Source organism: Cervus elaphus, chromosome 22 (genome assembly GCF_910594005.1).
Source record: "Cervus elaphus chromosome 22, mCerEla1.1, whole genome shotgun sequence".
Classification (NCBI taxonomy): Eukaryota; Metazoa; Chordata; class Mammalia; order Artiodactyla; family Cervidae; genus Cervus; species Cervus elaphus.
The window spans coordinates 18,249,044-18,276,584 of record NC_057836.1 but is presented as its reverse complement, the minus strand read 5'-3'; the positions used below and the strand labels follow the sequence as shown (position 1 = coordinate 18,276,584).

The 27,541-nt window shown below is 41.7% G+C and overlaps 1 pseudogene; it reads left to right on the top strand.

Annotated features, from left to right (window-relative positions):
• Nucleotides 1-18,582: 18,582 nt before the first annotated feature.
• On the top strand, nucleotides 18,583-19,409 carry LOC122680212 (annotated as a pseudogene).
• The last annotated feature ends 8,132 nt before the right edge of the window (nucleotides 19,410-27,541 follow it).

Sequence of the window (27,541 nt, the reverse complement as noted above, 5' to 3'; positions counted from 1 at the left end):
CGACATTTTAGGAATTAGCCAACTAAAATGGACTGGAATGGGTGAATTTAACTCAGATGACAATTATACCTACTACTGTGGGCAAGAATCCCTTAGAAGAAATGGAATAGCCATCATAGTCAACAAAAGAGTCGTAAATGCAGTACTTGGATGCAAAGAGAATGAACTCTGTTCGTTTCCAAGGCAAACCATTCAATATCACAGTAATCCAAGTCTATGCCCGACTAGTAATGCTGAAGAAGCTGAAGTTGAACGGTTCTATGAAGACCTACAAAACCTTCTAGAACTAACACCCAGAAAGATATTCTTTTCATTATAGGGGACTGGAATGCAAAAGTAGGAAGTCAAGAAACACCTGGAGTAAAAGGCAAATTTGGCTTTGGACTAAGGAATGAAGCAGGGCAAAGGCTAATAGAGTTTTGCCAAGAGAACGCACTGGTCATAGCAAACACCCTCTTCCAACAACACAAGAGAAGACCCTACACATGGACATCACCAGATGGTCAACACTAAAATCAGATTGATTATATTCTTTGCAGCCAAAGATGGAGAAGCTCTATACAGTCAGCAAAAACAAGACCAGGGGCTGACTATGGCTCAGATCATGAACTGCTTATTACCAAATTCAGACTTAAATTGAAGAAAGTAGGGAAACCCACTAGGCCATTCAGGTATGATCTAAATCAAATCCCTTACCATTATACAGTGAAAGTGAGAAATAGATTTAAGGGACTAGATCTGATAGAGTGCCTGATGAACTATGGATGGAGGTTTGTAACATTGTACAGGAGACAGGGATCAAGACCATCCCCAAGAAAAATAAATGCAGAAAAGCAAAATGGCTGTCTGAGGAGGCCTTACAAATAGCTGTGAAAAGAAGAGAAGCAAAAAGCAAAGGAGAAAAGGAAAGATACGCCCATCTGAATGCAGCGTTCCAAAGAACAGCAAGGAGAGATAAGAAAGCCTTCTTCAGTGATCAGTGTGAAGAAATAGAGGAAAGCAACAGAATGGGAAAGGCTAGAGATATCTTCAAGAAAATTAGACATACCAAGGGAACATTTCATGCAAAGATGGGCTCGATAAAGGACAGAATGGTAGGGACCTAACAGAAGAAGAAGATATTAAGAAGAGGAGGCAAGAATATACAGAAGAACTGTACAAAAAAGATCTTCACGACCCAGATAATCATGATGGTGTGATCACTCACCTAGAGCCAGACATCCTGGAATGTGAAGTCAAGTGGGCCTTAGGAAACATCACTATGAGCAAAGCTAGTGGAGGTGATGGAATTCCAGTTGAGCTCTTTCAAATCCTAAAAGATGATGCTGTGAACGTGCTGCACTCAATATGTCAGCAAATTTGTAAAACTCAGCAGGGGCCACAGGACTGGAGTCAGTTTTCATTCCAATCCCAAAGAAAGGCAATGCCAAAGAATGCTCAAACTACCGCACAATTGCACTCATCTCACAGGCTAGCAAAGTAATGCTCAAAATTCTTCAAGCCAGGCTTCAGCAATACATGAACTGTGAACTTCCAGATATTTGAGCTGGTCTTAGAGAAGGCAGAGGAACCAGAGATATAATTTCCAACATCTGTTGGATCATCGAAAAAGCAAGAGAGTTCCAGAAAAACATCTATTTCTGCTTTATTGACTATGCCAAAGCCTTTGACTGTATGGATCACAATAAACTGTGGAAAATTCTTCAAGAGATGGGAATACCAGACTACCTAACCTGCTTCTTGAGAAACCTGTATGCAGGTCAGGAAGCAACTGTTAGAACTAGACATGGAACAACTCACTGGTTCGAAATAGGGAAAGGAGGACGTCAAGGCTGTATATTGTCACCCTGCTTATTCAACTTATATGCAGAGTACATCATGAGAACCGCTGGGCTGGATGAAGCACAAGCTGGAATCAAGATTGCTGGGAGAAATATCAATAACCTCATATATGCAGATGACACCACCCTTATGGCAGAAAGTGAAGAAGAACTAAAAAGCCTCTTGATGAAAGTGAGAGGAGAGTGAAAAAGTTGGCTTAAAGCTCAACATTCAGAAAACTAAGATCATGGCATCTGGTCTCATTACTTCATAGCGAGTAGATGGGGAAACAGTGGAAACAGTGGCAGACTTTATTTTGGGGGGCTCCAAAATCACTGCAGATGGTGACTGCAGCCATGAAATGAAAAGATGCTTACAGTTTGGAAAGAAAGTTAGGACCAACTTAGACAGCATATTAAAAAGCAGAGACATTATTTTGCTCAATAAAGGTCCATCTAGTCAAAGCTATGGTTTTTCCAGTAGTCATATATGGATATGAGAGTTGGACTATAAAGGAAGCTGAGCACCACAGAATTGATGCTTTTGAACTGTGGTTTTGGAGAAGACTCTTGAGAGTCCCTTGGACTGCAAGGAGATCCAACCAGTTCATCCTTAAGCCAATCAGTCCTGAATATTCATTGGAAGGACTGATGTTAAAGCTGAAACTCCAATACTTTGGTCACTTGATGTGAAGAACTGACTCACTGGAAAAGACCCTGATGCTGAGAATGTTTGAAGGCGGGAGAAGGGAACAACAGAGAATGAGATGGTTGGATGGTATCATTGACTCAATGGACATAAGTTTGAAAAAACTCTGGGAGTTGGTGATGGACAGGGAGGACTGGCTTGCTGCAGTCCATGGGATCACAAAAGAATTGGACATGACTGAGTGACTGAACTGAACTGAACTGATAAACCTGTGGGCTTCTGCTTCTAAAGAGATTATCCTGTGAATAAAGGACATAAACTTGCATAAATATGAATCCTATATAAAACATATTGTTCATTTTATAAAAAATTTTAAATTCTATGCAATTTTAGAAGTTCTTTTCCATTTATACTTACTACAAAATATTGGCATCATCATTTACCATCTCTTTGAAAGAGATGTTTCTGAGATTTCTGATTATATATCCTTCCACAAAACACCACTTTAAAAAAATTGTATTTAGTTGTTTATTTTTGGCTGTGCTGCATCTTTTTTGCTGCACGGGTTTTTCTCTAGTTTCAGAGTGTGGGGGCTATTCTCCAGTTGTGGTGTGCAGATTTCTCATTGTAGAGGCTTCTCTTGCTGCAGAACACAAAGAAGCTCAGTAGTTGTGGTTCCTGGGCTCTAGAGCACAGGCTTAATAGTTGCAGTGCAGAGGCTTAGTTGCTCTGTGACATGTGGGATCTTCCCAGATCTGGGACTGAGCTCATGTCTCCTTCATTGGAAGGCACATTTTTTACCACTGAGTCACCAGGGAAGCCCCACCACTTTTTTTAGTGTAATTTTTATTGAGATATAAATGGCATATTACATTGTGTAAATTTAAGATGTATGATGTGTTGATCTGATACATTTACATATTGCAACATGATTATCACTAAGCATTAGCTAATGCTTAGCTAATTCATATTCTGTGAATGTGAAAGCATTAGTCGCTTAGTCATGTCCGACTCCTTGCAACCCCATGGCCTGCCAGTTTCCTCTGTCCATGGAATTCTCCAGGGCAGAAAACTGGAGTGGGTAGCTGATCCCTTCTCCAGCCACTATTATTCAGCCAAACAGTTATGGCTGGATAATATTTAATTTGGTGGCTCAGCAGTAAAGAATCTGCCTGCCAATGCAGGCAGGAGCAGCAGGAGACGAAGGTTGGATACTTGAGTCGGGAAGATCCCACTGAGGAGGGAATGGCAGCCCACTCCAGTAGTCTTGCCTGGAGAATTCCATGGGCAGAGGAGCCTGGAGGCTTCAGTCCTTGGGGTTGCAATAAAGTCGGACATGACTTAGTGGCTAAATGACAAAAACATTTGCTAATTACATATCTGATAAAAGACATATTTAGATATGCAAATAACTCAGAATTCAATAGTAAGAAAATAAATAATACAATTCTAAAAATGGGCAAACTTGAATTAGACTTCAACCAGACATTTTACCAAAGAAGTTTGACCAATAGCAATTAAATAGATGAAAAGAAGCTGTGTACCATTAGTTGTTAGAGAAATGCAAGTCTAAATCTTAATGAGAGATCACTCTTTACCTGTTAGAATGTGTAATTTAAAAGTTTGACTATTCCAAATATTAGCAAGGATGTGGAGTGACTGGAATGCTCACATGCTGTTGCTGACAATGTACAATAATACAACTACTTTGCAAAACCATTTGATAGTTTCTTAAAAATGTAAACAAACCCTTGAAGTTATTTACACATATGATTCAGCCATCCCACATCTAGTTTTTTCGTTTCTGCTTTTTAAAAATATTTCTTTGGCTGCACTGGGTCTTAGTTGTGGCATGCAGGATCTAGTTCCCAGACCAGGGGTCAAACCTGGGCCCCTTGCATTGGGAGTGTGGAGTCTTAGCTACTGGACCACCAGAAAAGTCCCGCCCACTCCTAGGTTTTTACCCAAGAAAAGATTAGTGCATTGCTGGTGAGATCCTTTGGTACTTATTTACCTGACTGCAGCAAAATCTGAAGCCTGCTCTTGAGCTGTCAATATCAACTGATAATAGAACATCTGTCAGCCCGGGTGCTTGAATGACTATACAGGGTAGAGTTTCATACTCTTCTCACCCTGACAGTTGTCAAAATGTTGTGGAATCCGGAGTTGCAAAACACACCCCGGAGGACACTCAAGACAGAGGCGTACAGTTTATTATGCCAGCGAATCCAAGGGGAATCAGTTCCCAACAAGGACCCTAATGTTTCTGAGAGGCCCAGTTTTATACCCCTGGCTACATGACTAGTTACATGTTAGCAACCTTTTTGTAGTATTTGCCTAAGTTTCACAACAAGTAGGTGCTAGGAGAACAAACAATTAATGTTGGTGGGGGCGGGGGGGGGGACGGACAATAATTATACATCAAGGGGGATGTCTCCATGGTTAATCTCACAGGGGCAGCCTGAACTCAACTACAATATCTATTTGCCATCGTAGGGAGGGAAGTCTCCAGGAGACCTGATTTTCATTAGCAACAGTTTCCTCATTCTTAGGCAGGGTTCAGGCCCAGTTTGCATTCTGTTTTTAAGATGGATAATAGGCTTCAAAATGGAGTCTCTCCTGCTTTTCTTACACTGGCCCCAACAGGATATGTAGTGTGAGTGAGAAATCCATTTTTTTACAGTTTTAAGTCACTAAGCTTGAGGCTATTTGCTGCCATAGCATAGATCTGCCTGTTGAATGCAGCTACCAAGCTTTAAGTTTTTCTAGCTTCTCACAGTTTTTTGCTGTTTGCTGAGCTTTATTTGGGCTTCCCAGATGGCACTAGTGGTGAAGAACCCGCCTGCCAATGCAGGAGACACAAGAGACTCGGGTTTGATTCCTGGGTCAGGAAGGAGGAGATGGCAACCCACTCCAGTATTCTTGCCTGGGAAATCTCATGGACAGAGTAGCCTTTCAGGCTATAGTCCATGGGGTTGCAAAGAGTCTATGACTTAGCGACTGAGCACAAGAAAAATAATTTAATCTCTTGAGTTTGCTGTGACATTCAGTTCAGTTCAGTCACTCAGTTCTGTCTGACTCTTTGTGACCTCATTACTCTGCATTCAAATGGGTATATCTTTCCTTTTCTCCTTTGCTTTTCTCTTCTCCTCTTTTCACAGCTATTCGTAAGGCCTCCTCAGACAGCCATTTTGCTTTTTTGCATTTCTTTTTCTTGGGGATGGTCTTGATCCCTGTCTCCTGTACAATGTCACAAACCTTCATCCATAGTTCATCAGGCACTCTGTCTATCATATCTAGTCCCTTAAATCTATTTCTCACTTTCACTGTATAATGGTAAGGGATTTGATTTAGATCATACCTGAGTGGTCTAGTGGTTTTCCCTACTTTCTTCAATTTAAGTCTGAATTTGGTAATAAGCAGTTCATGATCTGAGCCATAGTCAGCTCCTGGTCTTGTTTTTGCTGACTGTATAGAGCTTCTCCATCTTTGGCTGCAAAGAATATAATCAATCTGATTTTGGTGTTGACCATCTGGTGATGTCCATGTGTAGGGTCTTCTCTTGTGTTGTTGGAAGAGGGTGTTTGCTATGACCAGTGTGTTCTCTTGGCAAAACTCTATTAGCCTTTGCCCTGCTTCATTCCTTAGTCCAAAGCCAAATTTGCCTTTTACTCCAGGTGTTTCTTGACTTCCTACTTTTGCATTCCAGTCTCCTATATGAAAAGAACATCTTTTTTGGATGTTAGATCTAGAAGGTCTTGTAGGTCTTCATAGAACCGTTCAACTTCAGCTTCTTCAGCATTCCTGGTCAGGGCATAGACTTGGATTACTGTGATATTGAATGGTTTGCTTTGGAAAGGAACAGAGGTCAAGATCATTCTGTCATTTTTTGAGACTGCATCCAAGTACTTCATTTAGAACTTTGACTATGATGGCTATTCCATTTCTTCTAAGGGATTCTTGCCCACAGTAGTAGATATAATGGTTACCTGAGTTAAACTCACCCATTCCAGTCCATTTTACTTTGCTGAATCCTAAAATGTTGATGTTCACTCTTGTCATCTCCTGTTTGACCACTTCCAATTTGCCTTGATTCATGGACCTAACACTCCAGGTTCCTATGCAACATTGTTCTTTACAGCATTGGACCTTGAATCCATCACCAGTCACACCCACAACTGGGTGTTGTTTTTGCTTTGGCTCCATCTCTTCATACTTTCCGGAATTATTTCTCCACTGATCTCCAATAGCAAATTTGGCACCTACCGACCTTGGGAGTTCATCTTTCAGTGTCCTATCTTTTTGCCTTTTCATACTGTTCATGGGGTTCTCAAGGCAAGAATACTGAAGTGGATTGCCATTCCCTTCTCCAGTGGACCACATTTTGTCAGAACTCTCCACCATGACCCATCTGTCTTGTGTGGCCCTACAGGGTATGGCTCATAGTTTCATTGAGTTAGCCAAGGCCGTGGTCCATGTGATTAGATTGGTTAGTTTTCTGTGATTGTGGTTTTCTGTCTGTCTGCCCTCTGTTTTCAGTCTGCCTACTGTGACATTAGGGGACAGGTTAGATTCAGAGTCAATACCCATTTTACTTAAAAGGTATCAGATTTTGAGCAAAGACTGCCGCCATGTCTTGCCTGCCATGTCTGCCACATGCCATAGGGTGTCGCTCCAGGACCTTTCTTCAGACACGAAAGCTCCACTCTCATCCACTAAACGGCTGATGTCTCAGTTGTTGACTCTGGGCTCTTTCACTGATCTTAATGCTGAGCAAGTGTAGGCCTTGTAGCCTCTGGGGTGCAGGCCAACAACTGGCAGGGCAGCTAGGAGACCCAGAAAACTCTGTGAGCACATAGATGTAGGGAAATATAGGACAGGGATGGAATGTTGTGAGAGCCATCCTCTAGTATGTGGTGCCCGAGTTTTGAATGTAATTGTCTTCCCAGGACAGGCCTTCTCCCACATCCTCAGCTTTCACTCCTCTCTGAAGTACCTGGATTATAGTATTTGATGCAAATTTCCTGAGTTGTATTGTCAACGGGAATCACCACCCCACCTCACCTGCCAAACGGAAGATGTTAACTACCTGATAGTCAAAAGCACAGCGCCCCAGGCCTGCTGGAGCCTAAGGACTGGTCAAGTTCACCCCTGTGACACCACCTGCTGTCTCACCATCAGCCCATCGGAGAACTGTGCACAAGCTCATCACAGACCCTGCAACCCCGCTACCTCACCCGCCCTTTTAAAAATGCTTTGCCAAAAATCATTGAGAAGCTTGGGACCTTTTAGGGCATGAGGCCACCTGGTTTCCTTGCATAGCCCTGCAATAAACCTAGCTCTACTCCAAACCCCCACGTTTCAGCTTGTCTGGCCTCACTGTGTGTTGGGCACATGAAGTTGCGTTAACATAATCCCGGGGTGACCGTCCATTAACACGTGGGGCCCAAATGCTCCAGGAGTGATCCTAAAAGTTGTGGGGAAATCCCAGGGTGGAGGTTGCTGGTGGTGGTGGTGGTGTGTGTGTGTGTGTGTGGGGGGGGGGGGTCGGGGGCGTGGATCCACTATTGTGTGTGTTGTGTGGCCGTCCTTGATTAATGGGGGCTGCCCAGAGATCTGGAGAACAATGGCTTCTAATGGCTCTGCTGTTGTATCTCAGTGAGACTTTTGTCATTAGTTAAGCTAAATTCCTAGACTGAATCAGTGTTTCTCTTGTGCCTTTGAGATGTGAATGATCTACCTGAGCTCTCTGGAACTCACGTGATCTCTAAGAGTCAAGGAAGAAAAGAACTTTGAGGCAAATGCTACAGAAGTAATTGTTTTGGGGACTGTCTCAAAAATCGTCTCCAGATTTTGGTAACTTGAAAGTAAACTAAGTTAAACAGAGAGAATTTTTTATCTGTGTCATTTCAAATAGGATAAAATATTGGAGCATTAATTGCTGGGTGGGTCTAAGTTTACCTACCCTAGCCTTCTTAGAAGAGGAAGACTAAGATATAAATTTTCATATCAGGGAATGTCTATTTTGTCTTTCAGACCTGCATTGTACATCTGTATTGTCCATTGAGGAAGTGAATGTATTTGAAAGTGAAAATGTCTGAGCTGTGTCTCAGACATCCAAGGTAAAATTAGGTGGCCATTGCATATGTGATAAAAAAAAACTTTTTTTTTTTTTTTTGGTCCCATGGGATCTTAGTTCCCACACCAAGGATTGAAGTCACACTCTAGGCAGTGAAAGAGTGCAGTCTTAGTCACTGGGCCTCCAGGAAATTTCCTATCTGTATGATTTTAGACACGTTTCTTGTATTTTTGAGAAGTTGAGTTTTCTGAACTGTATTGCAGGCTAGGACAAAAAATCACAGGCAAGTATGGTATTTTCTCAGATGTGGTTACTGCTTGTATTTTGCTCAGTTGTTTCCATCTCTTGTGTTGTGCTTGTTAGATGTCTTATATTCCAGGACCTTGCCTCGGACGTGTAAGATCCCTCTCCCTGTTAAACCATTGACATCTTAAAAAACAAATAAATAAAATTTATCAGTTTTTGATTAAGGGTAAAAATATCTAAATATCCAAAACATCCATTTATGAGCTAATACTGGGCCAGTCTGCCCTAACCCAATATACTACAGTGCAATGAAATATGTTCTCCCTGAAAGAACTAAGAAGGGATGTTTAGTAGTGAGAATAAATGCTACAAAGATAAACATAGATACAAGAACAAAGTAAGATAGAAGTCTTTTTTCTCTTTTTTTAAAAATTGATTTTTTTGAGGTATAGTTGCTAAACTAACAATATTTTGTTAGTTTCTACTGTACAGCAAACTGAATTAACTACACTGGACTCCTCCCTTTTAGACTTCCTTCCTGTTCAGGTCACCAGAGAGCATTAAGTAGAGTACCCTGCGCTATGCAGTATGTTATCATTAGTGATCTATTTTATATTATTTCTCTTTAAGATATCAATCTGGCATGTCTGAACTCTCTAGGTAATTTGAAGACTTAGGTTCTCTCCACCTTAGAATTCCACCATCTTCTCTCCATTTGTTCTGGGAGAGAATTAATGCTCATTGCATTCATTTTGGGTGATTAATTATTTCCTTTGCACCTAAAGTTGTCCTAGCCATGTACTCCTTGGGAGAACTGAGAAAATGATCATTCAAATAATTCTCTGGAGGAAATTCTCTGGGAACCGTATTGAGAAAAAGGTGCCCTGGTGTATCGCTGTTGGTCAAAGCTGCTCAAAGTGCAAAGGTAGGCCGTTGCTGTGTTCATGGTCCAATGTGTAGGAAGGGAAAATAACGAAGTACAGGGCACGTAATTTCCCATTAAGAAAACAAGGTCAAAATTGTATTTGCATTTTCACTCAGGCTTCCCCGGTGGCTCAGATGGTAAAGGAACTGCCTGCAATGCAGAAGATCCAGGTTTGATCCCTGAAGATCCCCAGAGGAGGAAATTGTAAGGCATAGTTCCGGCGAGGCAGAAAAGGAAAGACGACCTCAACAGAAGTAGGTTACCTTTATTCAGGCAAGGAGGGGCGACAGTCGGCCTAATGACCAGGCTGAGTGCCGAAAGGGATCAGGGAGGCTTCGTACTTATAGGGAGGTTTGTGGAAGCGATAAGGGAAACGTCAATCAGGCGGGATATTTTGAGTATTCTTTTGTTGAGATGACACTTGTAGTTGGGCAGGGGGTGATAAGTCTTCTGGGCGGGTGTAAGGGGTGGTAGGTTTTTGGACAGGGGGTGATAAGTTCCAGATAGATGCAGCTGGCCTGGAGCATCAGGATGGAACTAAAGTTATGCTTTGTTTTCTCCGAAGTTAGATGATTCAGCAAGGGGCCTTTGAGACTGTTGTTCTCTTTTCTAGGCCCAAAAGACTCCTTCAGAAATGGCAACCCACTCCAGTATTCTTGCCTGGAGAATTCCATGGACGGGCCATGGGCTACAGTCCATGGGGTTGCAGAGTCGGACACGACTGAGTGACTAACAAACACATTGTCAAGTACCCAGTCTTATGGTTGTGCTTAAGCATTCCCCAGGTGGTGCTAGCGGTAAAGAATCTCCCTGCCGGTGCAGGAGATGTGAGAGTCGCGGGTTTGATCCCTGGATCAGGAAGATCTCCTGGAGTAGAAAATGGCAACCTGTGCCAGTATTAATATTTTTGACTGGGAAATTTCATGAAGAGAGGAGCCTGGAGGGCTACAGGCCATGGGGTCCAAAAGAGTCAGACATGACTGAGCACAAGAATTACGGGAATCAGAAAATGAGGCCTCTGCTTAGGTGGCTGAGCATCAAGAAGGAAAGGAGAATGTATCTGAGGATGCAACCAACAGGCACATTGGCTTTGAAGAAGGAATTCATAGGGCCTGGACTCCATCTGAGGCCTGTCCGTGCTGATCGTGCTCGGCAGCCTCTCCAATGGACTCTGAACTCTCTGCTTAGTGCCTGTGGGAACCACAATGGAAGGATAAGACCCCCTCCGGACAGGGGAACCTTGAAGATCATATCCAGGTTACTCATCGCCTAAGAGAAAACATACTATAATCGCCCCTGCCTCCAGACAATATCTATCAGAATGTAACCACAGGCTTATCGGTTATTAACTGGTTGGAATGTAACCACGGGCTTATTGATTATTAACTGTTTGAACACATAACACACGAATGATGGGGTTATTGTGATTATATTTACCCTTCCTTTGTAAGTCTCAAGGAATTTGGGGTGGTGGGTTTGGACACGTACACATGGGGTATAAAAGATTTTCACAAATGCTGGTTGGGGTCCTTGGCTAAGAGGAGACTCTGCCTTGGGCCTGCCGGTGTAATAAACTGCACTCCACTATCTGCATTGTCCTTCTGAGTGAGTTTGTTTCGCGGAAAGAGTGGCTATAACAGCTTTGACTCCTTCCTAATGGGGTATCATCCCATCTTAATGAGAAATCATCAGAGAAGCCCACACTGAGGCACAATCTACAAAATAATTAACAAGCACCCTTAAAAGTATGAAGTCATAAAGACAAGGAAGAACAGGGGAACTGTTACAAATTGGAAGAAACTAAAGAGATAGGACAAAACTACATATAATGTGCAGTCTCACATTAGATCCTGTTGTAGAGAGACAATGGAAAATCTGGTGAAATTTGAATAAGTTCTGTATTCAGTAAATAGTATTGTACTAATACTATCAAGCACCATGTTATGTACCATAATTTCTTACTATTGATGAATATTTTGTGAGTATAAAAGATATTAACATTAGGAGAAGCTGGGTAAAGGGCATATGAGAACTCTACTACTTTCACAGTTTTTTTTTATAAGTCTAAAGTTATCTTTTTAAAAGCCCATTAAAACACACATGCAGATATATATATATCCGAATCATATATATATGTCTGAATATATATATCTGAATCACTCTGCTATATAGCAGAAATTAACACAACATTGTATTACACTTCAATAAAGTTTTTTTTTTTTAAAAGAAAGGAAAAGCCTATTATGAAGGCTTTTAAGAATAAAACTTTCTGGGAAGTCTGTAGTTTGACTTTTTTTTTACTGCTCTTAACTGAGCTCAGTTTCTTACATCAGTGAGCCTGCAAGTTTACCTTGTTTGCTTGCTTGAGTAACTTTTGAAAAACTTTCCTAACTTACTTAGCCTCTTGGGCCAGGCAATAATCTGAACTTCCAGGAGACTTGGTTTTGTTGACAATCCAAAGAAGAGAGTCCAGTTTCACAGCTCAGAACTTTCCAGAAGCCTTAGGCTTAATGAGTACATCAACCACCCTCTGGAGGTTTGCAAGATTCTAAACATAATTTCACCTGTTGCTCCTGGACTAATTGGAAGCAGGTGCTGAAGGAGAAGCTATTAACTTCTCAAGGACTGTAATTTCAGGCTGAGAGTGAAAGAGGGGAGAGGTGACAGCAAGGACTCGAACTTTTCATCCTAACAAAACCCCCCTTAGGAGGTGCAGCTTTGACATCTGGGCTCAGTTTGGTCTCAGGAGACTTGTTGCTCAGCACAATCACAAAGTTGCTAAAGTTTGTTACAGTGATACTTGCTCCTGGTCATTGTTCTATTTCTCCATATCTTATGCTTCATCCAATACCCTCAACCGTGCCCATACTTGGCCAGCCCACCCTCTAGCTCCTCTATTGATCACCACAGTGAAATGTCAGAGAAAGAAAAAGTAAGTACACTTCACATATATGTGGAATCTAAAACATAAAAACAAATGAATAAATAGAACAGAAACAGATGCACACATACAGGGAACAAATAGTAGCTATGAGTGTGGATAGGGAGGGATTAAGAGGTACAAACTACTATGGGTAAAATAAAATAAGATACATTGTGGGCGTGTGTGCTAAGTTGCTTCAGCCATGTCTGACTCTTTGTGACCCTATGGACTGTAGCCCACCAGGCTCCTCTGTCCATAAAATTCTCTAGGCAAGAATACTGGAGTGAGTTGCCATGCCCTTCTCCAGGGGAGCTTCCCAACCCAGGGATCGAACCCACATCTCCTTTGTCTCCTACATTGCAGGTGAATTCTTTACCCACTGAGCCACCAAGAAAGCCCTGTACATACAGCATAGGGGCATAGCAAATTTTTATAATAACTTCAAATGGGGTAAAATCTGTAGTCTATAAAAATATTGAATCTCCACGTTGTACACCTGAAATATATAGTATTGTAAATCAACTATACTTCATTCCCCCCCCCCCCCCAAAACCAATCTGACAGTTGGGTGGAGCATGAAGTGTGGATGAGTTGAGAGATCATGGTAAAAAATGAGGCTGGATTGCTAAACAGGGACTTAGGAAAATAGGGCTTTATAAATAGTATTAAAAGAGTAACTTAAAAAAAATATTTATATGGCTGTGCAGGGTCTTAGTTGGGGCATGAAGGAATCTTTAGTTGGGGCATGTGGGATCCAGTTCCTTCACTGGGATCAGACCCAGGCCCCCTGCGCTGGGTGTGCAGTGGAGTCTTAGCTACCGGAGCACCACGGAAGTCCCAACAGTTTAATTTTTTTTTTTTTCAAATGAGGAACCAAAGCATGGAAGTGGGAAAACAAGGTTTGCCACAGGAAACCTGTGGCCACAGTGTAGAGAATTCAAGGAGCTCAATATAAAGTTATTATTATTGACACCTAATTAGATATAATATTGTCATAGTGAAATGGAGCAGGACAGTATGGTCCTTGCTCCCCCCAAGCGAGGACCTTTAGTTCTTTCTCAAGGGCTGTAGATAATATTCTGAGCCATATCCTGTGAGCTGTCTTAGAGATACTAAAACACCAGGTGGAGAAGTTAACCACATGATGACCCGACTGTACCCAGAACATGAGCTGCCACAGTTCTGAGAATTGGCTCCAAAGAAATGGGAACAAATGGACCCTGGAACTTGGAAGATGACTGTCAGAACTGATTGGGCTGTTTCTGCATGTAGCCCCCTCCTTCTGTCTATAAAAGCTCTTGCCCCACTGGTTGCCAGTGGTCAGATGGGGGAGTAGGCCTTTGGACAGATGTCCACCACCCTTCCCCACCCCAGTTGCCAGCATTTGAAATAAAGCAAACTTTCCTTTCCACTAACCTGGCGTGTTTATTGACTTTTGAGCAGCGAGCATTTGGACCGCACACACTCTTTTGGTACCAATAGGAGTGGGAGGGATGATGGAGAGAACTAGACAGATATTAGACCTGAGCAGAATTTATGTACACACAGCAATTCATACCACGATAGGTATTCAATTTCTACAGAGAAGATATGATTTAGATATTTCTGAAACAGGCCACAAGGATCATTTCATTTGTGTCTTGTATTGCTGTCACAAATTATAGATGTTGATGCTGAAATTGAGCCTCTGTGCACTGACACAGACTTGAATCTCAGAGATAGAGTTTTGGGTGAAGTAGAAATAGGTTTATTGTTAAGTCAAAGGGGGCCACTGTGGGCTAATGCCCTTAAAACTGTGTGCCCCACTAGGGGTTTTAAAGTACTGTTTCAAGCAGCAGGTTGTGATCAGCTCATAGATGTTCTTCTGAATGGTTGGTGGTGAGATCACTGGAAATCAGCATCATCAGGCTTCTGGTTCCAACCGATCTAGGGTGGTGTCATGATGGTGGTGGTGGTGCTCAGGCGTGTCCAACTCTTTGGGACCCTATGGATTATATCTCACCAGGTTCCTCTGTCTGTGAAGTTTTCCAGGCAAGAATACTGGAGTGTGTTGCCATTTCTTACTCCATGGGATCTTCTCAACACAGGGATTGAATGCAAGTGTCTTGCATCTCCTGCATTGGCAGGCAGATTCTTTTACCCCTGGGCCATCTGGGAAGCATGTGCTTATGGGCAGCATACAGTTTTCTCCTTCCTGGAGGGAGTTTTAGCATCTGCACAACAACTCAAAAGACATGACTCAGAAAGCTGTCTATAATTCTAGAGGAAGAACTAAAGATCCTTGACTTCATTGAATGGCTAAATTATTATTTTTGTCTTGCTTGACTGATTCCCTTTCTGCATATTCTCACCTCTCTGATTAAATTTATTCTTTGACTAAAGTTTGGTAGCTCAGCTGGTAAAGAATCTGCCTGCAATGCAGGTTCACTTCGGTATTAAGGAAACTTTAGAAGATCTTATTTTAAGAATGCAGTGAAGAAACCCCGGGTCGATTCCTGGCTCAGGAAGACCCCCTGGGGAACGAATAGGCTACCCACTCCAGTATTCTTGGGCTTCTCTGGTGGCTCAGATGGTAAAGAATCCACCTGCAATGCCAGAGACCTGGGTTCAATTCCTGGGCTGGGAAGATCCCCTGGAGAAGGGCATGGCAACCCACTCCAGTACTCTTGCCTGGAGAATCCCTTGGACAGAAGATTCTGACAAGCTATGGTCCATGGGGTCACAAACAGGTGGACACGACTGAGTGGCTAAGCACAGCAGTTTTTCTACATATAGAAGGCAGGTAGAGGACATGGGTGGGGGTCTGTTCTGGGAAGGCCTCATAGGGTCCTGCTCAGTGACAACATCTGGGATCATCTAAAACAAGGGTCCCCAACCTCCAGGATCTAATGCCTGATGATCTGAGGTGGAGCTGATATAATAATAATAGAAATAAAGTGCACAGTAAGTGTAATGCACTTGAATCATCCCCAAATCATCTCCTTCCTTCTCATACATGGAAAAATTGTTGTCTGCAAAATCGGCCCCTGGTGCCAAAAAGGTTGGGACCAGTGTTCTAAAGCATAAGCCATAGTTAGCATGAGAGGAGGAGCTTAAGATGAGGAGCACACCAGTCACTGGAGTTAACCCTGCCAATTCACTTTGTTGACTCTGGATAGGGTTCCAAACACCTACATCTGTTAAAAGGAATTTTCAGGCTGCCACTCAGAGTGAAAGTGAAAGTCACTCAGTTGTGTCCGACTCTTTGCGACCCTATGACCTGTAGTCCGTCAGGATCCTCTGTCCACGGAATTCTCCAGGCAAGAATACTGGAGTGGGAAGCTGTTCACTTCTCCAGGGGATCTTCCCAACCCAGGGATCAAACTCAGGTCTCCCATATTGTAGGCAGGTTCTTTACCATCTGGGCCACCAGGGAAGCCCCAAACTAGTGGTAATATTTGCCAATGCTAATGCTTCTTTAAAACATCTGCATTGAGGTTCACTTCAGTATTAAGGAAACTTTAGAAGATCTTATTTTCAGAATGCTGTGAGGAGTAGCAGCTACTATACTAATACACTAAAGAAACTACACTATTTGATTATTTGTAATTTTCCACAGTGTCCCTTCCTGTATCATTCGCCTTATGTAAATTCTCTTAATGTTAATCTTAAGTTGCATGTGTACTTAGTCACTCAGTCATGTCTGACTCAGTCCATGGAATATTCCAGGCAATAATACTGAGGTGGGTGGCCATTTTCTACTCCAGAGGATCTTCCCAACCCAGGGATTGAACCCGAGTGTCTTGCATCTCCTGCATTGGCAGGCAGATTCTTTACTATTAGGCCACCTGGGAGGTCCCAAATTACCAGTCAATTAAATGGAAAATAATAGCCTTTAAAATTTCATTATGATGGGACATCAAAACTGGTAGAGTGAAATGCCCTCAGATGCCTTACTAAGAAATATTTTGAAACTTTTAAATTTTTTCTTTAGGAAATAGTGATTACCCACATGAGAAGAAAGCAGGCTCATTATATTTCCAAGTTTTATTTTTCTAAGATGCAAATTCCCATATTCTGGGAATGTGAAATAAGGATAAAAATGTATCGCTTCAATATAAGACCACCCCAGGCCTCTTTGGCATGCATTTCATAACCAGTGACGATTGTCAGGGCTATGGTCGAGATTTTAGACAGACACTGATTTCCTTACACAGAGTTACATATGCATTGATAGTGTACAGGAAGAACATAATACAGAAAGTCATGATAACCACTGAGACTGTTGCCACAAGTATGACAGACATTATCTTTTCCTGTAGCCACATAGCCACTCATGTATAAGGCCCATGACACATGTGGGTACTGCACCAGATGGATTTTTTAATCAGTGGTAGGTGATAGTGAATAAGAATGACCAAGATCACCTGTACAGAAAACTGTGCAGAAAAATAGACAAGATACATTGCCAACAGGGGCTTTTCCCTGGATAAGTCAAATATTTTATCTTCTTTTGTCTTAAAGTAGTCTGCTTTGTGGTCGGTGTTTGTGGAGTTCTCTTCTGAAGATTATTTCTTACACATTTTGGTTTGCTTATGCACAGTCTGCAAGACAAAAAACTCAATCACAAAAAAGAGGGAGGAAAAGGCAAAACCAGTCAAACACCAAACCCTAGGAGAGGTCTAGTGAAGTGATTCTCATAACACTCTGCTACACAGGTTTTAGAGATATTCCTGTGGCGCTGGAAGTCTTTGACCAGATCAAGCCAGGTCATTTATACTACAAACACGACCGACATATAAACAAAGATAATACTGAACCATAGTGGTCGCCCTGCATTAGCCATCTTGGACTCTAGGGGAGACAAAAGCAAAGCAACATCATGAGGAAAGGATAGACCGTATTTTATGCCCTTTCTACAGTCTCTTGCTTGCTTGCTAAGTCGCTTCAGTCATGTCCGACTCTGCAACCACATGGACTGTAGCCCGCCAGACTCCTCTGTCCATGGGGATTCTCCAGGCAAGAATACTGGAGTGGGTAGCTCTTCCCTTCTCCAAGGGATCTTCCCTACCCAGGGTTCGAACTGGGGTTTCCTGCATTACGCGTGAATTCTTTACTGTCTGAGTCACCAGGGAAGTCTGTCCAAAAGAAATACACTCATTTAATAATCTTTGCTATTCTTCCATTTACTGACCCCTTCTAATTTTTCCTCTATTAGTCTCTCTTCCTCACCCATTTCATTCCCCAAACTCTCCCCACAGTTTATTTATTAATCCTTCTGCATAGCTATCTATTCTATTTGCTCTCATCACACAGTCTCAAGCGCCATTTACTTCTTTGGGCTTCCCTGGTGCTCAGATGGTAAAGACTCCGCCTGGAATGTGGGAGACCTAGGTTCGATCCCTGGGTAGGGAGGATGCCCTGGAGAAGGGACTGCTACCCACTCCAGTGTTCTGGCCTGGAGAATCCCATGGACTGTATATGGAGTCGCAAAGAGTCGGACACAACTGAGCGACTTTCACTTTCATAATCTATATGCCAACCTGTGTCAGTCATCCTACTCCAGCCAGCGGTATGGGTCCAGCTGCCATAGAACTCCCACGGGAGTCTGGATATAAGTGCTTAGAGTTCAGTCTTCATCACCTCTCTGAGATGAGTTCACTGAACTGACGAGTGTCGTTTTAGGCCCTTCCTGAAGCCCACTTTTCCAAAGCCCATCACCCATTTCAAAATCCATTTCTGGGAGACGTCAGGCTTCCGCGGCCGGAGCGGTGGCCCAGCGCGGCGCCCGCAGCACATTTGGTTTGAGCGCTCACTGCAGGGAGCAGGTTTCCTCGGCCGGCCGTCGCGCCTTCTGCCGCAGTCGCCGGCCTGCGTCGCTCGAGCCCGGATGCGCCTGCGAGTTCTTCTCCGCTTTCATCGCCGCGGCTGCCGCTCCCCTCACAGTGGGCCGCACACACCATGACGAAGAAAGACAAGAAGTCCTTCAACCGGACCCTGGCCTAGTGGAAGCTCTTCATCTACAGCCGGACCACCGGAGAGTTCCTGGGGCGCACCGTCAAGAATTGGGGTTTGATCTTGTTCTTCTACCTTGTCTTTTATGGGTTCCTGGCTGCACTCTTTTCATTCACAGTGTGGGCCTTGCTTCAGGCTCTGAACGATGAGGTTCCAAAATATCGTCAGATTCCTAGTCCAGGACTTACGGTTTTTCCAAAACCAGTGTCGGGGTTGCATTTTTCATTCAGCCTGTCTGATTCAAAATCCTATCAAGGGTACATTGATGATCTTAAGAAATTTCTAAAGCCATATGGCTTAGAAGAACAGAAGAATCTCACAGTTTGTACCAGTGGAAACTTCTTTGAGCAGAAGTGTCCAGAATACACAGCAAGTTTCCTCTTGCCTTACACACAGTGGTGTGGATGATCCCACATTTGGCTACCAAGCAGGAAACCCTTGTATTCTTGTGAAAGTGAGCAGAATAATTGGATTAAAGTGTCATGGAGAACCAAAGATAGACTGCATTGCAAAGAGTGAAAGCACAGCAGTTCTATCAACTTATCCTCCCAATGAAAAGATAGATTTAAAATATTTTCCGTATTGGGGAAAAAAACTGCATGGGAGCAACCTGCAGCCAACTAGTTGCTGTCCAGCTGAGCTTTGGTAGTGATGGTGACGTAAAAGAAGTAATGGGTGAGTGCAAGATTGATGGATCACCCAGCCTAAAAACCCAGAATGACCATGACAAGTTTTCAGGATGAGTTACATTCAAGATCACAGTGCATGCATAGCAGGAGTTAGGATGTCTCCATAGAGTAAATGTTGTGTTGTCTGTCTTTATTTTGTATCAACCGGACCTACCATTCCAGAATTATGAGACCGCCTTGGAGAAGGGTGGAGTGGTACATCACTGGGATACCATAGTGTGCTTCTAGATAATAGTGGTCCATGTCCTTCAAAGTAACTACCTGTTGCCTCTGCTGCCTTTTGAACCATGAACAGTCACCAGATAGTGACTATGAACACCTGATTATGAACTTGTAGGTTGGGGATCTTGTCCAGTTTTTATGTGGTTTAATTGCCAAGTGTCTAAAGCTTCATGTGGTGCGCTATGTAAATATTTCATAGATTTAACACTGGTTAACTGTCATATTTTGATGCCAGCAAAGTTTTAAGGGATAAAATGCTACTGACTAACATCAAATGACTTTATAGCTGCAAGAAATTCAGTGTGTGGAAAAATTCTGTATGTGAGGAGGAAAAAAGAAAATAAAAGTGGATTTGAAAGGTTAAAAAAATCCATTTCTGATTAATCAGTCAAGATGGGTGGATCAGTTCTCTCCTTCTGGGAGACTAGCTGAAGTTTCTTACTTGTATCATATTCAAATTTGAAGTATTCATTGATACACAGATATTTTCAGTGTTGACACCGTTTTGGGTATAGAGAAATGAATGAGGCAGTTCTTGCCTTTAATTACAAATCTGATGGTGTGAAGAGTACTTTTTTCTGCCAGTAAATGTATTGTGATCTTGTGTTTTCTGTAATTCACTTTCCTTCCTATGAATTACAAAGCCATTGTCAGAACAACTCTTTATTACAATACTCTGATGGTCAACATTTCCTCTAGCCTTAACGACCCAGATGGCTGAGACTTTGGGGGGGCCTGCATCACAATTCAACTTCTTCTTTTATTCCATCCTGTTCTCCCACACCCCTGCCCCTCTGTTTCCTTTCAAAAGTATTGCATGCATGTATGCTCTGTCACTTCAGTCATGTCAGATTTTGTGTGACACTGGACTGTAGCCCACCAGGCTCCTCTGTCCATGAGATTCTTTAGACAAGAATACTGGAGTGGGTTGCCATGCCCTCCTCCAGGTGATCTTCCTGACCCAGGGATTGTACCTGTATCCTGCATTGCAGGCAGATTCTTTACTTCTGAACCACCAGGTATTAATCCCTAATAAATCTTTTACACCTTCAACTTTGTCTCCACATTTGCTTCTGGAAAAGCCTATCAGCAACACTCCTCTTCAAATCTTTGGAAGCCTGAGAGACCAGCCATACAGAGAGAAGGGTTCTCTCTTCACCCCTGTTGTCACAGTTAACAGAAAGCCAAGCGTCTAGAATACATTAATACTTAATCTTTGCCTTGGAGTTCTCTGGGAAAAACAAAAAACAAAACTCTCCTTTGACACAGAGACATGACAGATTTGCATGAATTTTCCTTATGAGGATGTCTACAGAGCCTGAAGCCTTACTTGTGAATCACTTAGTGGTGATTCTAGCTGCTGCTCAGCTTAAGAGAGGAGAATTCAGTGAAATTAAAATTATAGAGGAGAAAGGATGCTTTTAGACTGAAATAGTCCCAGCCTCCCCTCCTAAATTTTTAGGTCACTTAAAATAATTTCTCTAGTTTCATTAGTAGATTTCCTTAAGGCACTTGGAATTTTTTTTTTTTTTTAAGTGTTCAGTTCAGTTCAGTTGCTCAGTCATGTCTGACTCTGCTACCCCACGGACTGCAGCACACCAGGCTTCTCTGTGCATCACCAACTCCCAGAGCTTGCTCAAACTCATGTCTGTTGAGTCGGTGATGCCATCCAACCATCTCATCCTCTGTTGTCCCCTTCTCCTCCTGCCTTTGATCTTTCCCAACATCAGGGTCTTTTCCAATGAGTCAGTTCTTCGCATCAGGTGGCCAAAGTATTGGAGTTTCAGGTTCAGCATCAGTCCTTCCAAAGAATATTCAGGACTGATTTCCTTTAGGATGGACTGGTTGGATCTCCTTGAAGTCCAAGGGACTCTCAAGAATCTTCTCCAACACCACAGTTCAAAAGCATCAATTCTTCAGTGCTCAGTTTTCTTTATAGTCCAACTCTCACATCCATCATGACTACTGGAAAAACCATAGCTTTGACTAGACGGACCTTTGCTGGCAAAGTAATGTCTCTGCTTTTATATATGCTGTCTAGGTTGGTCATAGCATTTCTTCCAAGGAGCAAGTGTCTTTTAATTTCATGGCTGCAGTCATCAACTGCAGTGATTTTGGAGCCCCCCAAAATAAAGTCTGTCACTGTTTCCATTGTGTCCCCATCTATTTGCCATGAAGGGATGGGACTGGATGCCATGATCTTAGTTTTCTGAATGTTAAGTTTTAAGCCAACTTTTGAAGTGTAAATGCATACAAAAAAGTACACAGTACCCAAGTCTCATTGTTCAGTTCCATACATTTAATAGAATGAGCACGTTCAAGTAATTGTCTTTCAGATCAAGAAAAGAATATTGCCAACATCCCAAAATTCACATGTACATTTATGCAGTTACATTATTTTTTAATCTTTAAATTTTTTAAAATGTTTAATTGGAAGATAATTATATTACAATGTTGTGTTGGTTTCTGCCATATGACAATGTGAATCAGCCATAAGTATACATATGTCCCCTCCCTCTTGAACCTCCTTTCCACCCCCCTATCCCATCCCATGCCTCTAGGTTGTTACAGAGCACTAGCTTGAGCTCCCTGTGTCATACAGCAATGTATAACAATCCAGCTAGCTATGTATTTTACATATGGTAATGTATATGTCTGAATGCTACTCTCTCAATTCATTCCATCCTTTCCTTCTCTTGCTATATCTCAAAGTTTGTTCTCTATGTCTGTGTCTCTGTTCCTATCTTGCAAACGGGTTCATCAGTATCATTTTTCTAGATTCCATAATTATGCATTAATACGCAGTATTTGTTTTTCTCTTTCTGACTTTCTTCACTCTGTATAACAGGCTCTAGGTGCATCCACCTCACTAGAACTGACTTAAATTTGTCCCTTTTTATGGCCAAGTAATATTCCATTGTATACATGTACCATAACTTCTTTATCCATTCATCTGTTGATGGACATCTAGGTTGCTTCCATGTCCTAGCTGTTGTAAATAGTGCCACACTGAACATTGGGGTACACAGTCATATTCTTTCTCACATAACCAATATCTGGACATCTAACAATACAGCTTTCTTGCTTTGGTAATGTATGTAAGTCATAATATATATGAAGTATCACCTCATATCAGTCAGAATGGCCATCATAAAAAAATCTCAAACAATAAATGCTGGAAAAGGTGTGGAGAAAATGGAACCTTCTTATGCTATTGGTGGGAATGTAAATTGGTATAGCTACTGTGAAGGACAGTATGGAGGTTCCTTAAAAAACTAAAAATAGAACTACCATATGACCCAAAAGTTCCATTCCTGGGAATACACCCAGAGAAAACCATAATTCAATAGGATACATGCATCTCAATGTTCACGGCAGCACTATTTACAATAACCAGGACATGGAAACAACTTAAATGTCCAAAGACAAAAGAATGGATAAAGAAGATGTGGTTCCACACACAAAAATAATCTCAAAGTGGATTAAAGATATAAATGTAAGACCAGAAACTATAAAACTCCTAGAGGAAAACATAGGCAAAACACTCTCTGACATAAATCACAGCAGGATCCTCTATGACCCACCTCCCAGAGTAATAGAAATAAAAGCAAAGATAAACAAATGGGGCCTAATTAAACTTAACGGATTTTGCACAACAAAGGAAACTATAAGCAAGGTGAAAAGTCAGCCTTCAGAATGTGAGAAAATAATAGCAAATGAAACAACTGACAAAGAATCTCAAAAATATATAAGCAGCTCATGCAGCTCAATGCCAGAAAAATAAAGACCCAGTCAGAAAATAGGCCAAAGAACTAAACAGACATTTCTCCAAAGAAGACATACAGATGGCTAACAAACACATGAAAAGATGCTCAACATCATTCATTATCAGAGAAATGCAAATCAAAACCTCAATGAGGTACCATCTCACACCAGTCAGAATGGCTGCTATCCAAAAGTCTACAAGCAATAAATGCTGGAGAGGATGTGGAGAAAAGGGAACCCTCTTACACTGTTGGTGGGAATGCAAACTAGTACAGCCGCTATGGAAAACAGTGTGGAGATTCCTCAAAAAACTGGAAATAGAACTGCCATATGACCCAGCAATCCCACTTCTGGGCATACACACTGAGGAAACAAGAACTGAAAGAGACACGTGTACCCCAATGTTCATCACAGCACTGTTTATAATAGCCAGGACATGGAAGTAACCTAGATGTCCATTGGCAGACGAATGTATAAGAAAGCTGTGGTACATATACACCATGGAATATTACTCAGTCATTAAAAAGAATGCATTTGAATCAGTTCTAATGAGGTGGATGAAACTGGAGCCTATTATGCAGAGTGAGGTAAGTCAGAAAGAAAAACACCAATACAGTATATTATTGCATATATATGGAATTTAGATAGATGGTAATGATAACCCTATATGCAAGACAGCAAAAGAGACACTGATATAAAGAACAGACTTTTGCAGTCTGTGGGAGCAGGCGAGGGTGGGATGATTTGAGAGAATAGCATTGAAACATGTATATTACCATATGTGAAATAGATCACCAGTCCAAGTTCGATGCATGAAACAGGGCATTCAAAGACGTGCACTGGGAAAACCCTGAGGGATGGGATGGGGAGGGAGGTAGGAGGGGCTTCAGGATGGGGGACACATTTACACTCATGGCTGATTCATGTCAGTGTATGGCAAAACCCACTACAATATTGTAAAGTAATTAGCCTCTAATTAAAATAAATTAATCAATTAAAATAAAATAAGGTAAAAAAAAGCTATTTGTTTAAAAAAAAAGAAGATATGGTTCATATATACATTGGATATTACTCAGTCACTAAAAGGAACAAAATAGGGTAATTTGTCAATATAAAGGGCATCCCAGGTGGCCCTAGTGGTAAAAGACCCACCTGTCAGTTCAGGAGACCCAAGATACACGGATTTGATCCCTGAGTCAGGAAGATGCCCTGGAAGAGGGCATGACAACCCACTCTAGTATTCTTGCCTGGAGAATTCCATAGATGAAGGAGCCTTGCGGGCTATAGCCCATGTGCTCGTAAAGAGTTGGACATGACTGAAGTGACAGCACACACGCAATATAAAACCAGGGGGAAAACAAAATAGTCATCAGGAGCTTTGATTGGCAGTCTCAGTTGTTTGAACAGTTTTCAGATGTAAATCAATCAACAGAAGTAGAGTCAACTTATTAAAGAGAGGCTGGTACCTTGATGAAAGACCATGAGTGTGACCACACATATTTGTGGTATACACTTTCAATTCTTTTTCAAATGAACTATACTTAGCTGCTTGTACTTTGGTCACCTGATGTGAAGAGCCAACTCATTGGAAAAGACCCTGATGCTGGGAAAGGTTGAAGGCAAAAGGGGAAGGGGGCGACACAGGATGCGATGGTTAGAAAGCACCACTGACTCAGTGGACATGAATTTGAGCAAACTCTGGGAGATAATGACAGACAGGTAAGCCTGGTATGCTGCAGTCAGTGGAGTCTCTAAGAGTCGGACACCAATTATTGACTGAACAATAACAACAAAATACTTAGCAGCAGGCAGAACTCTTACATTGATTGACTGATCTGTGGAATAAGAGTAATTATGGAAGAAAAAGGCAAGTGAAAATCAATAAATCTACATCTGAATCTCTATGTCCATCATTAAGCAATTGTTAATCAGAAGTAATCCCTTTGGAGGAAAATTGCAGATATTAATAGAACCATCGAAGGCGTAAATAATAAAAGATGATGATACTTTCTGTAAACCTATCCTTCCTTCTTTTTGTTTTTTTTTTTTAAAGTCTTATTGAGATATAATTTATATAACTTAAAATTCACCCACTTAAAGTATACAGTTCAATGGTTCTTAGTATATTCATAGAGTTGACCAAGCATATCATGCGTCATCTTAGAACATTTTAATTGCTCCCCAAAGAAACTCCGTATCCATTAGCTGTCCTTCTGTCTTCCCTCTTCATACACACCCCACCTTCAGTACTACAAAACCAGTAATCTATTTACTGTATCTGTGGGTGTGCTGATTTTGGACATTTTGTATAAACATAATCACACAATGCATTATCTTTCATGACTGGCTTTTTTCATTAGAATAACACTTTCAAGTTTTATCAGTGTTGTACTTCATTCAGTACTTCATCTATTATCTTTATTGCCAAATAGTATTCCATTGTATGTATATACTACATTTTGTGTAGCCAATTGGTAGACATTTGGGTTATCCACTTTTGGGCTATTATTAACAAAAATAATGTTCCCTAGTAGCTCAGACCGTGAAACATCTGCCTGCAATGTAGGAGACCTGAGTTTGACCCCTGGGTTGGGAAGATAGCCTGGAGAAGGAAATGGCAACTCACCCCGGTATTCTTGCCTGGGAAATCCCATGGACAGAGGAGCCTGTCGGGCTACAGTCCATGGGGTTGCAAAGAGTCCAACACGACCAAACGACTAACACACACCCATGAAATTGTGTGTACAAGGTTTTGTGTGGACATATGTCTCCACATCTCAGATAAAAAGCTAGGAATTAGAAATGCTAGGTCGTATGTGCTAGGTCACATGTAAAGATGAAAGGTAAAAGAGAATAAAACATTAAAAATAAATATAGCTACTTCAATTTAGTGACAATTTGACAACATAAAACAGGATAATTTGTGATAACAAAAACCTTACAGGGGAAGAATAAAATGATGGAACCTGTGTAAGAAAATGAAGATAAGTTTTAAGATGCTATCAGCAGAAAAAAGGACTATTGTATCTAAGAGCCATTTAAACAAACCACATGATAACCACACGCACGCACACACAAAAGAAACCAAGAGCAGGAACACAAAACATGAAAAAGCAGGAAGTGGAGAGACACATCACAGAAAACCACCAGGCTAAAATGGCAAATGGAAACACAAGGGAAAAGAAACAAAGGAGCTACAGAGCAACCAGAAAACAAAAGATAAATGGCAGTACTAAATCTTCATTTATCAACAGTCAGTCTAAATGTAAATGGATGGAGCTCACCAATGAAAAGACATACAGTGGTGGTGAAGTAGTGGTGAAGTAGATTAAAAAACAAGATACAAGTCTATGCTGCCCCCAGGAGACTCACCTCTGCTCTAAAGATGGACACAGGCTCGAAGTGAGGGAATGCAAGATAAAACTCCAAATGACAGCCAGAAGAAGGTGGGTGTAACCATACTTCTATCAGACATAATAGTCTTCAAGCCAAAAAGACTGACACTGCACAGTGATGGAGGGAAACTAGACTTCTGGTGGGCAATCGTGATGTAGAAGTCAAATATAATGTTGTGCACATGAAACTTACACACTGTTATAAAACAACACCACCTCAATAAAAATAGAAATCAAGTAAATTTAAAACTTAAGAAAATAATAAAGTCAAATACATATTTTGTTTGACCAAATACTAAAGTAAAGCTACAATGGAATGTGATTTAGCCATAAAAACGAATAAAGTTGTGATACATTCTGTAACATGGATGAACCTTGAAAGCATCATGCTAAGTGGTATAAACTAGACATGGTGTTGTTGTTTAGTTGCTAAGTCATGTCTGACCCTTTGGGACCCCCTGGACCATGGCATGCTAGGCCGCTCTCTTCTCCACTCTCTCCCAGAGTTTTCTCAAATTCAAAGACATAAATGGACAATGTAGTGTGGTTTCACTTCATATGAGGTACTTGTGAGTGCTTAGTTGTGTCTGACTTTTTGTGACCCCAAGGACTGTAGCCCATCAGATTCCTCTGTCCATGGAAATTCTCAGACAAGAATATTGGAGTCGGTTTCCATTTCCTCCTCCAGGGGATCTACTGGACCCAGGAATGGAACCCTCATCTCTTGGGTCTCTGCATTGCAGATAGATTCTTTACCGATGAGCCACTGGGGAAGCTCCTGTAAGGTATTTCAGTCAGTTCAGTTGCTCAGTCGTGTCTGACTCTTTGCGGTCC